This window comes from Ornithorhynchus anatinus, chromosome 2 (assembly GCF_004115215.2).
Source record: "Ornithorhynchus anatinus isolate Pmale09 chromosome 2, mOrnAna1.pri.v4, whole genome shotgun sequence".
NCBI classification, from domain to species: Eukaryota; Metazoa; Chordata; class Mammalia; order Monotremata; family Ornithorhynchidae; genus Ornithorhynchus; species Ornithorhynchus anatinus.
Window position 1 is genome coordinate 95,215,032 of NC_041729.1, and position 10,873 is coordinate 95,225,904.

The window sequence follows — 10,873 nt, forward strand, 5'->3', positions numbered from 1 at the left end:
TTCTTCTAGACATGATTAAAGTCAGGATCTTCTCTCTAGAGGATTGGAAGCTTCCTATAGACTGAAAGCTCCTTGTGGACAGGGATCATGTTTACCAATTCTATTATACTGTGCTTTCCCAGGTGCTTATTGTAGTACTCTGAATAGTAAGTTCAATAATTACTATTGATTAATACTTCTACCTCATTCTATTTAGCCCATTCATTTATTCATTAAATCGTATTTATTGAGCACTTACTGTGTACAGAGCACTGTACTAAGCTCTTGGAAAGTACAATACAGCCATTGCCCATCTGCCCATGTTCCTGAAGGCTGCCAGTGGCAGCAGAGGTGGTGGGGAGAGTAGCTTTCAGGAGGAGGGGAGACTCCCCAAATCCTTCTCTGGGGGACTTTGCTGTTGTGGAAGGGGGGAAGCATGAGAAAGAGAAATGCTGAGCATGGCATGCAGGAGGGGAGGCTCCCTCAACACGTAGGTATGTCTGCAGCTGAGGAAGAGGGGAAGCAAGAGAAAGCTAAGGTCTGAGCATGGCAGCAGTGGAGGGCGTCATTGGGAGCTGGCTGTTGAGGGAGAGTCCCAACCGCCTCTGGGGGTATTTGTGCCTAAAGCAAGGTGGGGATGGGGGAAGAAGGAGAATTTGTTCCCTGATTTCACCCTTCCCTCAGCCACACAGCATTTAAGTATGTATCTATAATATATTCATTTGTAATTGTATGTCTCTCCCCCCAGACTGCAAGCTTGTTGTGGGCAAGTAACGTGTCTAAAATCTCTGTTGTACTGTACTCTCCCAAGTGCTTAGTATAGTGTTCTGTGCACAGTAAATGCTCAATTACCACCACTGATTGATTGATTGATTGATTGAGGTTTGATGATGTAATAAAAGTGACATCAGGTTACATAGTGGAAGAACATTATTAAAAATCCAACTTGTTCTTCAGATGTGGGGTTGTACTAGAACCCCAGAATTTGTGACTCTCTATGGATTGTTGTCCAGACTGACAGGACAATCTATGCTTTCCCATTTAATCACACACACACACTAATAAATGATCATATATATTTTCTTCCCTCCTAGGGTAGATTTATTATTATTTATTTTTAATTAGACTTTCATTCAAATTGATCTAGAAACATAGCATAGAAAGTTGTAATTGGTAGCTTGTCTTTTATTCCTGGATCTCTGAGGTCTTGCCTGATGTAATAATAATGCTCCTAACTATCTTTTTCATTCCATTCAAAAGCTTTGGGTCAAAAGCTCACTTTTCAAGCCTTAAAACTATGTATGATAATGTGCAAGTTCAGCCTCAAGAGCAACCATCTGACAAAATGGCATGTATTAGAGACACCACATGCTTAATTCAAGGGCTAATGCAAACACTACCAGGATTTGTTCTAGGCTGAAAGGATACTTAAATCCTAGAGGGGTTTTTTTTGTATTTTAAGTTAATCTTGTCATTTACTTCAGAAAAACCCAGTAAGATTCATTGTTCAAAAAAATTCTAGTATGAGTATGATCCACTTGATGATTAATGAGCCTACCCAAGTTCATTAGTACTCAACTAGAGACTTCGTATTTAATAAAATAGCAGAAACACAGAGGCAGTGGGGAAGTGGTCAAAGTGCCCCATTTACTTCAATCGAACAAATCTAGGTTGAAAAGTCTCCATTCCTGAATTCCCCAAATATTCACATATCAGAGTGGACAGAACTCAAACCCTCAATGCCCCCCTCAACCCAGTACTTGGGCATATATCTGCAATTTATTTATTTATATTAATATATGTCTCCTCCTCTAGCTCTCTGTGGGCAGGAAATATTCATTCATTCATTCAATAGTATTTATTGAGCGCTTACTATGTGCAGAGCACTGTACTAAGCACTTGGAATGAACAAGTCGGCAACAGATAGAGACAGTCCCTGCCCTTTGACAGGCTTACAGTCTAATCAGGGGAGACAGACAGACAAGAACAATGGCAATAAATAGAGTCAAGGGGAAGAACATCTCGTAAAAAACAATAGCAACTAAACAGAATCAAGGCGATGTACATTTCATTAACAAAATAAATAGGGTGATGAAAATATATACAGTTGAGCAGACGAGTACAGTGCTGAGGGGATGGGAAGGGAGAGGGGGAGGAGCAGAGGGAAATGGGGGGAAAAGAGGGTTAAGCTGAGGAGAGGTGATGGGGGGGCGGTAGAGGAAGTAGAGGGAGAAGGGGAGCTCAGTCTGGGAACGCCTCTTGGAGGAGGTGAGTTTTAAGTAGGGTTTTGAAGATGGGAAGAGAATTCGTTTGGCGGAGGTGAGGAGGGAGGGCATTCCAGGACCGCGGGAGGACGTGGCCCAGGGGTCGACGGCGGGATAGGCGAGACCGAGGGATGGTGAGGAGGTGGGCGGCAGAGGAGGTGGGCAGTAGAAAGAGAGAAGGGAGGAGAGATAGGAAGGGGCAAGGTGATGTAGAGCCTTGAAGCCTAGAGTGAGGAGTTTTTGTTTGGAGCAGAGGTTGATAGGCAACCACTGGAGGTGTTTAAGAAGGGGAGTGACATGTCCAGATCGTTTCTGCAGGAAGATGAGCCGGGCAGCGGAGTGAAGAATAGACTGGAGCGGGACGAGAGAAGAGGAAGGGAGATCAGAGAGAAGGCTGACACAGTAGTCTAGCCGGGAAATCACGAGAGCCTGTAGCAGTAAGGTAGCCGTTTTGGGTGGAGAGGAAAGGGCGGATCTTGGCGATATGGTAAAGGTGAAACCGGCAGGTCTCGGTAACGGATAGGATGTGTGGGGTGAACGAGAGAGACGAGTCAAGGATGACACCGAGATTGCGGGCCTGAGACGGGAAGGATGGTCGTGTCATCCACGGTGATAGGGAAGTCTGGGAGAGGACGGGGCTTGGGAGGGAAGATGAGGAGCTCAGTCTTGCTCATGTTGAGTTTTAGGTGGCGGGCCGACATCAAGGTGGAGACATCCTAGAGGCAGGAGGAGATGCGAGCCTGAAGGGAGGGGGAGAGGATGGGGCGGAGATGTAGATCTGCATGTCATCTGCGTAGAGATGGTAGTCAAAGCCGTGAGAGCGAATGAGTTCACCAAGGGAGTGAGTGTAAATGGAGAACAGAAGAGGGCCAAGAACTGACCCTTGAGGAATTCCAACAGTTAAAGGATGGGAGGGGGAGGAGGCGCCTGCGAAGGAGACCGAGAATGACCGGCCAGAGAGAGAAGAGGAGAACCAGGAGAGGACGGAGTCCATGAAGCCAAGGTGAGATAAGGTGTGGAGGAGGAGGGGGTGGTCGACAGTGTCAAAGGCAGCAGAGAGGTCAAGGAGGATTAGAATGGAGTAGGAACCATTGGATTTGGCAAGAAGGAGGTCATGGGTGACCTTAGAGCAGTCTCGGTAGAGTGGAGGGGACGGAAGCCAGATTGGAGGGGGTCCAGGAGAGAATGGGAGTTTAGGAATTCTAAGCAGCGATTGTAGACGACTCGTTCTAGGATTTTGGAAAGGAAGGGTAGTAGGGAGATAGGGCGATAACTGGAGGGGGAAGTGGGGTCAAGAGCGGGTTTTTTTAGAATGGGGGAGACGTGGGCATGTTTGAAGGCAGAGGGGAAGGAGCCATTGGAGACTGAGTGGTTAAAAATAGAAGTTAAGGAAGGGAGGAGGGCAGGGGCGATGGTTTTAATAAGGTGAGAGGGAATGGGGTCCGAGGCGCAGGTGGAGGGGGTGGCATTTGCGAGGAGGGAGGAGATCTCATCTGAGGATACTGCAGGGAAGGATGAAAAAGTAGGGGAGAGGGTTGGTGGGGGGGGAGGGGAGAGGTAGAGGGGTGACTTTGGGGAGCTCAGACCTGATTGTGTTGATTTTTGTGATGAAGTAGGTGGCCAGATCACTGGGGGTGAGAGATGGGGGAGGGGGAGGAACAGGGGGCCTAAGGAGAGAGTTAAAGGTCCAGAACAATTGGCGGGGGTGACGGGCATGGGTGTCGATGAGGGAGGAGAAGTTTTGCCTGGCGGAGGAGAGGGCAGAGTTAAGGCAGGAAAGGATAAATTTGAAATGTGTGAGGTCGGCTTGGTGCTTGGACTTTCGCCAGCAGCACTCAGCAGCTTGAGCATAGGTGCGTAGGAGGCGGACAGAGGAGGTGATCCAGGGCTGTGGGTTAGTGGAGCGAGAGCGGTGGAGGGAAAGGGGGGCGAGAGAGTTGAGATGAGTAGAGAGGGTGGAGTTGAGAGCGGAGACCTGATCATCGAGAGTTGGAAGTGAGGACAGGGAGGCAAGGTGAGGAGAGATGCTTTTGGAAAGACGGATGGGATCAAGAGAGCGGAGGTCTCTGTGGGGCAGTAGCAAAGATTTGCAGGGGGAGGGAGAGTGAGAGATGAGGCAGGTGAGAAGGTTATGATCAGAGAGAGGGATTTCAGAGTTGGTGAGGGAGGAGATAGTGCAGCGGTGGGAGATGACGAGATCGAGGGTGTGACCGAGTCAGTGAGTGGGCGTGGTATGGTGGAGCAGGAGGTTGGCAGAGTCGAGGAGGGATAGCAGGTGGGTGGCAGAGGAGTCATCGGGTACATCCATATGGATGTTGACGTCTCCGAGGATCAGAGTGGGCAGAGAGAAGGAGAGAAGGAAGATTAGAAAGGGGTCTAGGTGGTTGAAGAAGTCAGAGGTGGGACCGGGAGGGCGGTAGATGACAGCGACAAGTATCTGGAGGGGGTGGTAGAGGCGAATGATATGGGCTTCGAAGGAGGGGAAGGAGAGGGAGGGGGGAGGAGGGATAGTGCGGAAGTGGCAACGGGGCGAGAGGAGGAAGCCAACGCCTCCTCCCTTACCGGTGAGTCTGGGGGAGTGGGAGAAGGAGAGGCCTCCGCTGGAGAGAGCAGCGGCGGAGACCGTGTCTTCGGAAGTGAGCCACGTTTCTGAAAGGGCGAGGAGGAGGAGAGAGTGGGAGAGGAAAAGGTCATGGACGAAAGGTAGTTTACCTGTAATGGAGCGGGGGTTCCAGGGGCCACACTTGAAAGTAGCTGTGGGTGCAAGGGGGGTGTTACACTATAATAATGATGGTATTTGTTAAGTGTTTACTGTGTTCCAAGCACTGTTCTAAGCACTGGACTCTCCCAAGTGCTAAGTACAGTGCTCTGCACACAGTAAGCACTCAGTAAATATGATTGACTGAGTGACTGACTCTTGATTATGACTTTAAGAAATAGAAGTGGCTTACTATTCCAGGAAAGGAGCAGATTTTGAATGTTCAGCATTATGTTCCTCTGTTATACTGTACTCTTCCAAGAGCTTAGTACAGTGTTCTGCACATAGTAAGCACTCAATATTTATTATTGATTCATTCAATAGTATTTATTGAATGCTAACTATGTACAGGGCACTGTACTAAGCGCTTGGAATGTACAATTTGGCAACAGATAGAGACAACCTTGCCCATTGATGGGCTTACAGTCTAATCAAGATTAATCAAGGAAACATTGATTCCTCAGGGGACCTGCAAGTATGCTCCTGGGATGAAGGTCTGAAAATCTTGCCTCCAGGAACTTTGGTTTTTTTATTTTTTCAGGCTGATAATGAAATGGCATCCATATCCATCTTCTGTTCACTTTCCTTTTCCTGCCTCTGGCAGGGTCTTGCTCCTACCTTTCCTACCCTCTCCCACACATTCTGAAATACAACTTCTCTACACTATAATTGCATTGTGGACAGGAATGTGACTGTTTATTGTTGTATTGTACTCTCCCAACTGCTTAGTACAGTGCTCTGCACACGGTAAGTGCTCAATAAATATGATTGAATGAATGAATGAATGAATGAGTGAATGGCATGATGAGAAACAAAATTAAGGCTAAAAGTGGTTGACATGAGGCAATAATGAAAACCATCATTTCCATAATAGCAGCCCTTGCTTCTAGGAGTAACCCTGTAGCTTGTTCACTGGATTTTTTTAACACTTCTACTGACGTGTTTCAATCTCTCAATCACTGGAATTTATTGAGCACCTACTGGGTGCAGAACACTGTATTAGTTGTATTGACATTTACTGAGTACCCACATGGTTCAGAGCACTATACCAAACAACTGAAAAGTACGGAATAATGAAGTGATATTTTCCCTGCCCACAAGGAAGTTACATTTTAACAGGAGACCAAAAAAAAAAATTACAATTAGAGTGGTCAAAATAAATAAAGAGACATATAAAACTTGAGGGCTAAAGAGGGTATAAATAATTTCATGAACGCTAGAGTTGACTGAAGGGATATTTGACTCAGGTGACTGCAAAATTAATGTAGGAAAGCTTGCTGGAGGAGGCAGATGGATTTGGGAATGGATTTGAATGTGGGGAGAGCTGTGGCCTAGCTGATGTGGGAAGGGAGAGAGCACAGGAATGGAGGCTGAAGTGTCATTCAGGAGGTATAGGTAGAAGGTTGGCTTGAGAAGAGTGAAGACAGTGAGCTGGGGAAGAGCAGCTGAAGAGAACAGATAGGTCAGGCAAGGCAGGTAGTGAAAAGCTTGAGGCCCACTGTGAGACATTTTCACCTACCTCTTCATTTTTCCATACTTGAATGGTTCAGACTGACTAGACTGTTTCAGACTGACTAGACTGTAAGCTCCTTGTGATCAGGGAATGTGATTGTTTATTGTTTTATTGTACTCTTCCAAGGGCTGAGTTCCAGAGCTTAGAACAATGCTTGGCATATAGTAAGCGCTTAATAAATACCATCATTATTACAGTGTTCTGCATACAGTAAGCGCTCAGTAAAAATGCAATTGAATAAATGAATGAAAGGTAGGTCAGAAAAAGGGATCCCAGTAAAATGAAGCCAGCGGTTTCCCACATTACACCAAATTTCTATCCCTACAAAGAAGTAATAAGAACTGTGTTACCAGAGATCATATGGTAAGCATCTGGATTCGAGAGCAGGGCCCTTGTCCATCAAATAATTCTCCACACGAAAATCCCCCAACATGCATTTTTACCAACTCTGTTGTGAGTGCAGAGGAGAAGAAGGGATGGAGTTTTAGGAGAGGGAGCAAGTTAAACAGGACCTGGGAGGGGTAGTGTGACTTCAAAGAGCTAGTGGGTCAAAAAGACCTAATTTGGGTCCTTTTCAACCCCACTTGGAAGCTCTCAGATCTCGACAAAGATTTAGGATGGATAAATCTGGAAATCAAGGCCAAACAGCCCAGGCAGCATGAACAATGGCTTCACCCCTTATTGGCAAATGGCCTCTGTTGCACCCAAGAAGTTCCCTCTTATACCAGCGGTCCAATTTGCATGCAGCAAATGACATCTACTTATTCAGATCTAAGTGCTAAGCCCCTCTCTCTCTCCCTTCTCCCTTTAATACACCCAACTCCCAAATGAAAAAAAAAAAATTGTACCACCTGTCTAGAAACAGGCGGTTTTACAAGTCAGACTCTTCTTCAGTACTCTTTCCCAAAAGCCTAGAACAGTTCAACCTTCATTCTCAATTCTTAGGTATAATGTATACACCTGCCCTCACTGTGCATTTATAGATTCTCAGATTTGCACAAATCTTTGTGGAGATTGTTTGCCACCTACTGGCGGTTGTTCCAAACACAAAATTCCTACTAAGATTTACAAGCAGTTCTAATTAAGACTGTAATTAAGAGTCTAATTTGAATGCATTTATGTGAAAAAGCCAAGGGTCATAAAGTGTTTATAAGTGTTGATAATGGCATTATTTTATTCTGGCAAGCTTTACAAAAGAATTCAACTAAAGAAAGTAGTTAAATTAATCATCATGGAAATGACAGATTAGACGGTTCACATAAAAATTGTTTCTTCATACAGGAGAGGGGAGGCTTTTAAAGTATTCCAGCATTTCAATTTTTAGCAAGTAATGCTGAGACATGATTTGGGTGGGGTGTTTTCCTGCTGTGGATATAGAGTTTCTTGCCAAAATAACCACCCACGTTAAATTAACTGAGTCACTCACACACAGGCATGCACATACACACACAAACATACAAAACAGTATTTATTGAATGCCTACTGTATGTTAGGAACACACGAGTACACACATACACACACAAACACACGCACATATGCAATAATAACGATAATTGTGGTAGTTGTTAAGCACTTACTATGTGCCAGGCACTGTACTAAGCACTAGGGTGGTTACAAGCAATTCGTATTGGACACAGTCCCTGTCCCACATGTGGCTCACAGTCTCAATCCCCATTTTACAGATAAGGTAACTGAGGCACAGATAAGTGAAGTGACTGGTCCAAGGTCATACAGCAGACAGGTGTCAGAGATAGGATTAGAACCCATGACCTGCCTTTCAGGACCATGCTCTATCCACTATGCCAGGCACAGGACACTAGGAAGTGCCCGTCAGCAGTACAGAAATGGTAATATAGAAACAATAATGCTATAAATGAGGTGGGAAAGGGCATATTCCTCTGGTTCCATTCAGAAGGGCGTGGAGACACAGCAGACTTAAAATCACCCAGAACTTCCACAGGGACCAGGAGAATAGCTAGTCTACCTCCTCATTTCTCCAAGTGAAAAGCTACTAGACCCTTGTCACTTGTTCTTTATAATAATAACAATAATAATAATAATGGTATTTGTTAATTGCTTACTATGTGCTGAGCACTGTTCTAAGCGCTGGGGTAGATACAGGTAATCAGATAGACCCACGTGTGGCTCACATTTTTTAATCCCCATTTTTACAGATGAGATAACTGAGGCACAGAGAAATTAAGTGACTTGCTCAAATTCATACAGCAGATAAGTGGCCAAGCCGGGATTAGAACCCATGACCTCTGACTTCCAAGCCCGTGCTCTTTCCACTAAGCCACGCTGCTTCTCTGCTTTATGTCATTACCCTTCAAGGACTACTTTAAACATTAATCTGAGTTGATGGCATGTACCATCAAGAGTTTCTAATTAAACTTTTAGGGTCAGGGAGGAAGGGGAGGGAAGAATCGAATGTTCACTGTCATTTGCGTTAGCAAGTCACTATATTGAAAAGTTCACTTAAATTCAGTAAGGTTCTTTGCTTTTGGGGGGCACTTTTAGGAGCTAAATAAATACCTTGGATTGATTGATTGATTGAGAAACTGATTTGGGCAATGATTTTATTTGGTTCCTTTGGCTAAAGTGTACAAAGGGAAGAAAGAATTGTTAAGTATCTAGTGAATTGGATCCAGCAAGGGGACCAAATGGTCAGCTAAATAAAGTGTCTGGATATCTTATCACTTTAGATGGGGGAGGGATGAAAGGACAGAGAGAGAGGGGTCCTGGGTCCCTGCCCCCTATCATTCCTACACTTTATTAATAATAAAAATAAATACTAATGGTATTTGTTAAGCACTTACTCTGCATCAAGCTCTGAGGTAGATCCAAGCTATTCAGGTGGAACACAGTCCCTGTGCCACATGGGGCTCACAGTCTTATTCCCCATTTTATATATCAGGTAACTGAGGCATAGAGCAGTGAAGTGACTTGCCCAAGTTTACACTGCAGACAAGTGGTGAAGTCAGGATTAGAACCCAGATCCTTCTGACTCCCAGGTCCATGCTCTATCCACTAGGACACACCACTCTTTACCACGTGTAAACCATCTTAGGAGTGAGATGATAAAATGCCATTTTGGGTGAGATCAGTGATTCATCCAGAACTGATTTGATATCCAACAGTGGGATTAGGATGAATGGAAGAAGAGTAGGACGATTCCCCTCTTTGGCACTTATCATCAAGATCAGGAATGTACCATCTAACATTCCTACATTCCTCTAGGAGTTTATTATGGACAGCTTTCTAGTCAATCAATCAGTCACATTTATCCAGCACTTACTATGTGCACAGCATTATACTAACACCTGGGAAAGTATGATAGAGTTAGAAAACACGATCCTTGCTCTCCAGGTTTTTACAGTCTAGTTGGGGCAGACAGACATACAGGATTTAAAAGGTCTTGTTTTGTCTTATGCTGCGAGTCATCTCTGACCCATAGCGATTCCATGGACACATCTCTCCCAGAACACCCCACTCTCCATCTGCAATCATTCTGGTAGTGTATTCGTAGAATTTTCTTGGTAAAAATACAGAAATGGTTTACCACTGTCTTCTTCCGTGCAGTCAATTTGAGTCTCCACCCTCGACTGCTGCCCAGCACAGGTGAGTTTTGACTTGTAATAGATTGCTTTCCACTCGCTAGCCAGAGCCCAAGCTAGGAATGGAACAGGAAGGCCTCTGCTTAACTCTCCCTCCCATAGCCAAGACTGATAGAGTACTAGAAACTCTCCAGGTATGATCCTGAGAGGGGAATTAACAGGTAGAAGAAGAGAAAGGAAAATGAATCAGTGGATGAGTAGCTGCTAAAATAGCATAAAGTTGATATACTTACATGGGTATGAGTACGTAAAAGTTGGCCTGAAAATTCTGAGGTTATAGTTGTGGGGAATATGATCTAGGGAAAAGAAGAATTAACCAGAGGAGACCTACTAAAGGAGGTGTGATTTCAGGAGGACTGAAAATGAGGAGAATTGTGGTCTGGTGGATTTAAGGGACACGTCCTTATTGAACCCACAGATATTTTCACAGAACACAATTTCCTGTGCTAACAAATTCCATATGTTTACCACCTGCTGGATGAAAAGAGTATTTCCTTCAAAAACTCAGCTCTATTTTTGGTTTAAGGCCTTCAAAAATAGAAATTCTATAACTTTTTCAGTAACCTATTCCAATGTTTAAGACCTCTATTTGCCAGAAAATTCTACCTTATGTCTAACCTTCATTTCTTGTGCTGTAGTTTAAACCTGCTTCTTCTCTCCTTAGAGAAGTTGAAGAACAGAGTTTTCAAATGCTCGGAGATGATTAAATCACACTTTAGCTTGAATAATAATATGGGAAGCT

General features: G+C 44.6%; 1 non-coding gene across 1 annotated transcript; it reads right to left on the reverse strand.

Annotated features, from left to right (window-relative positions):
• Positions 1–10,145: 10,145 nt before the first annotated feature.
• On the reverse strand, positions 10,146–10,283 carry LOC114809273. Its single transcript, XR_003757061.1, has one exon. It is a non-coding gene; the product is annotated as a small nucleolar RNA SNORA7 (small nucleolar RNA).
• Between the last annotated feature and the right edge of the window lie 590 nt (positions 10,284–10,873).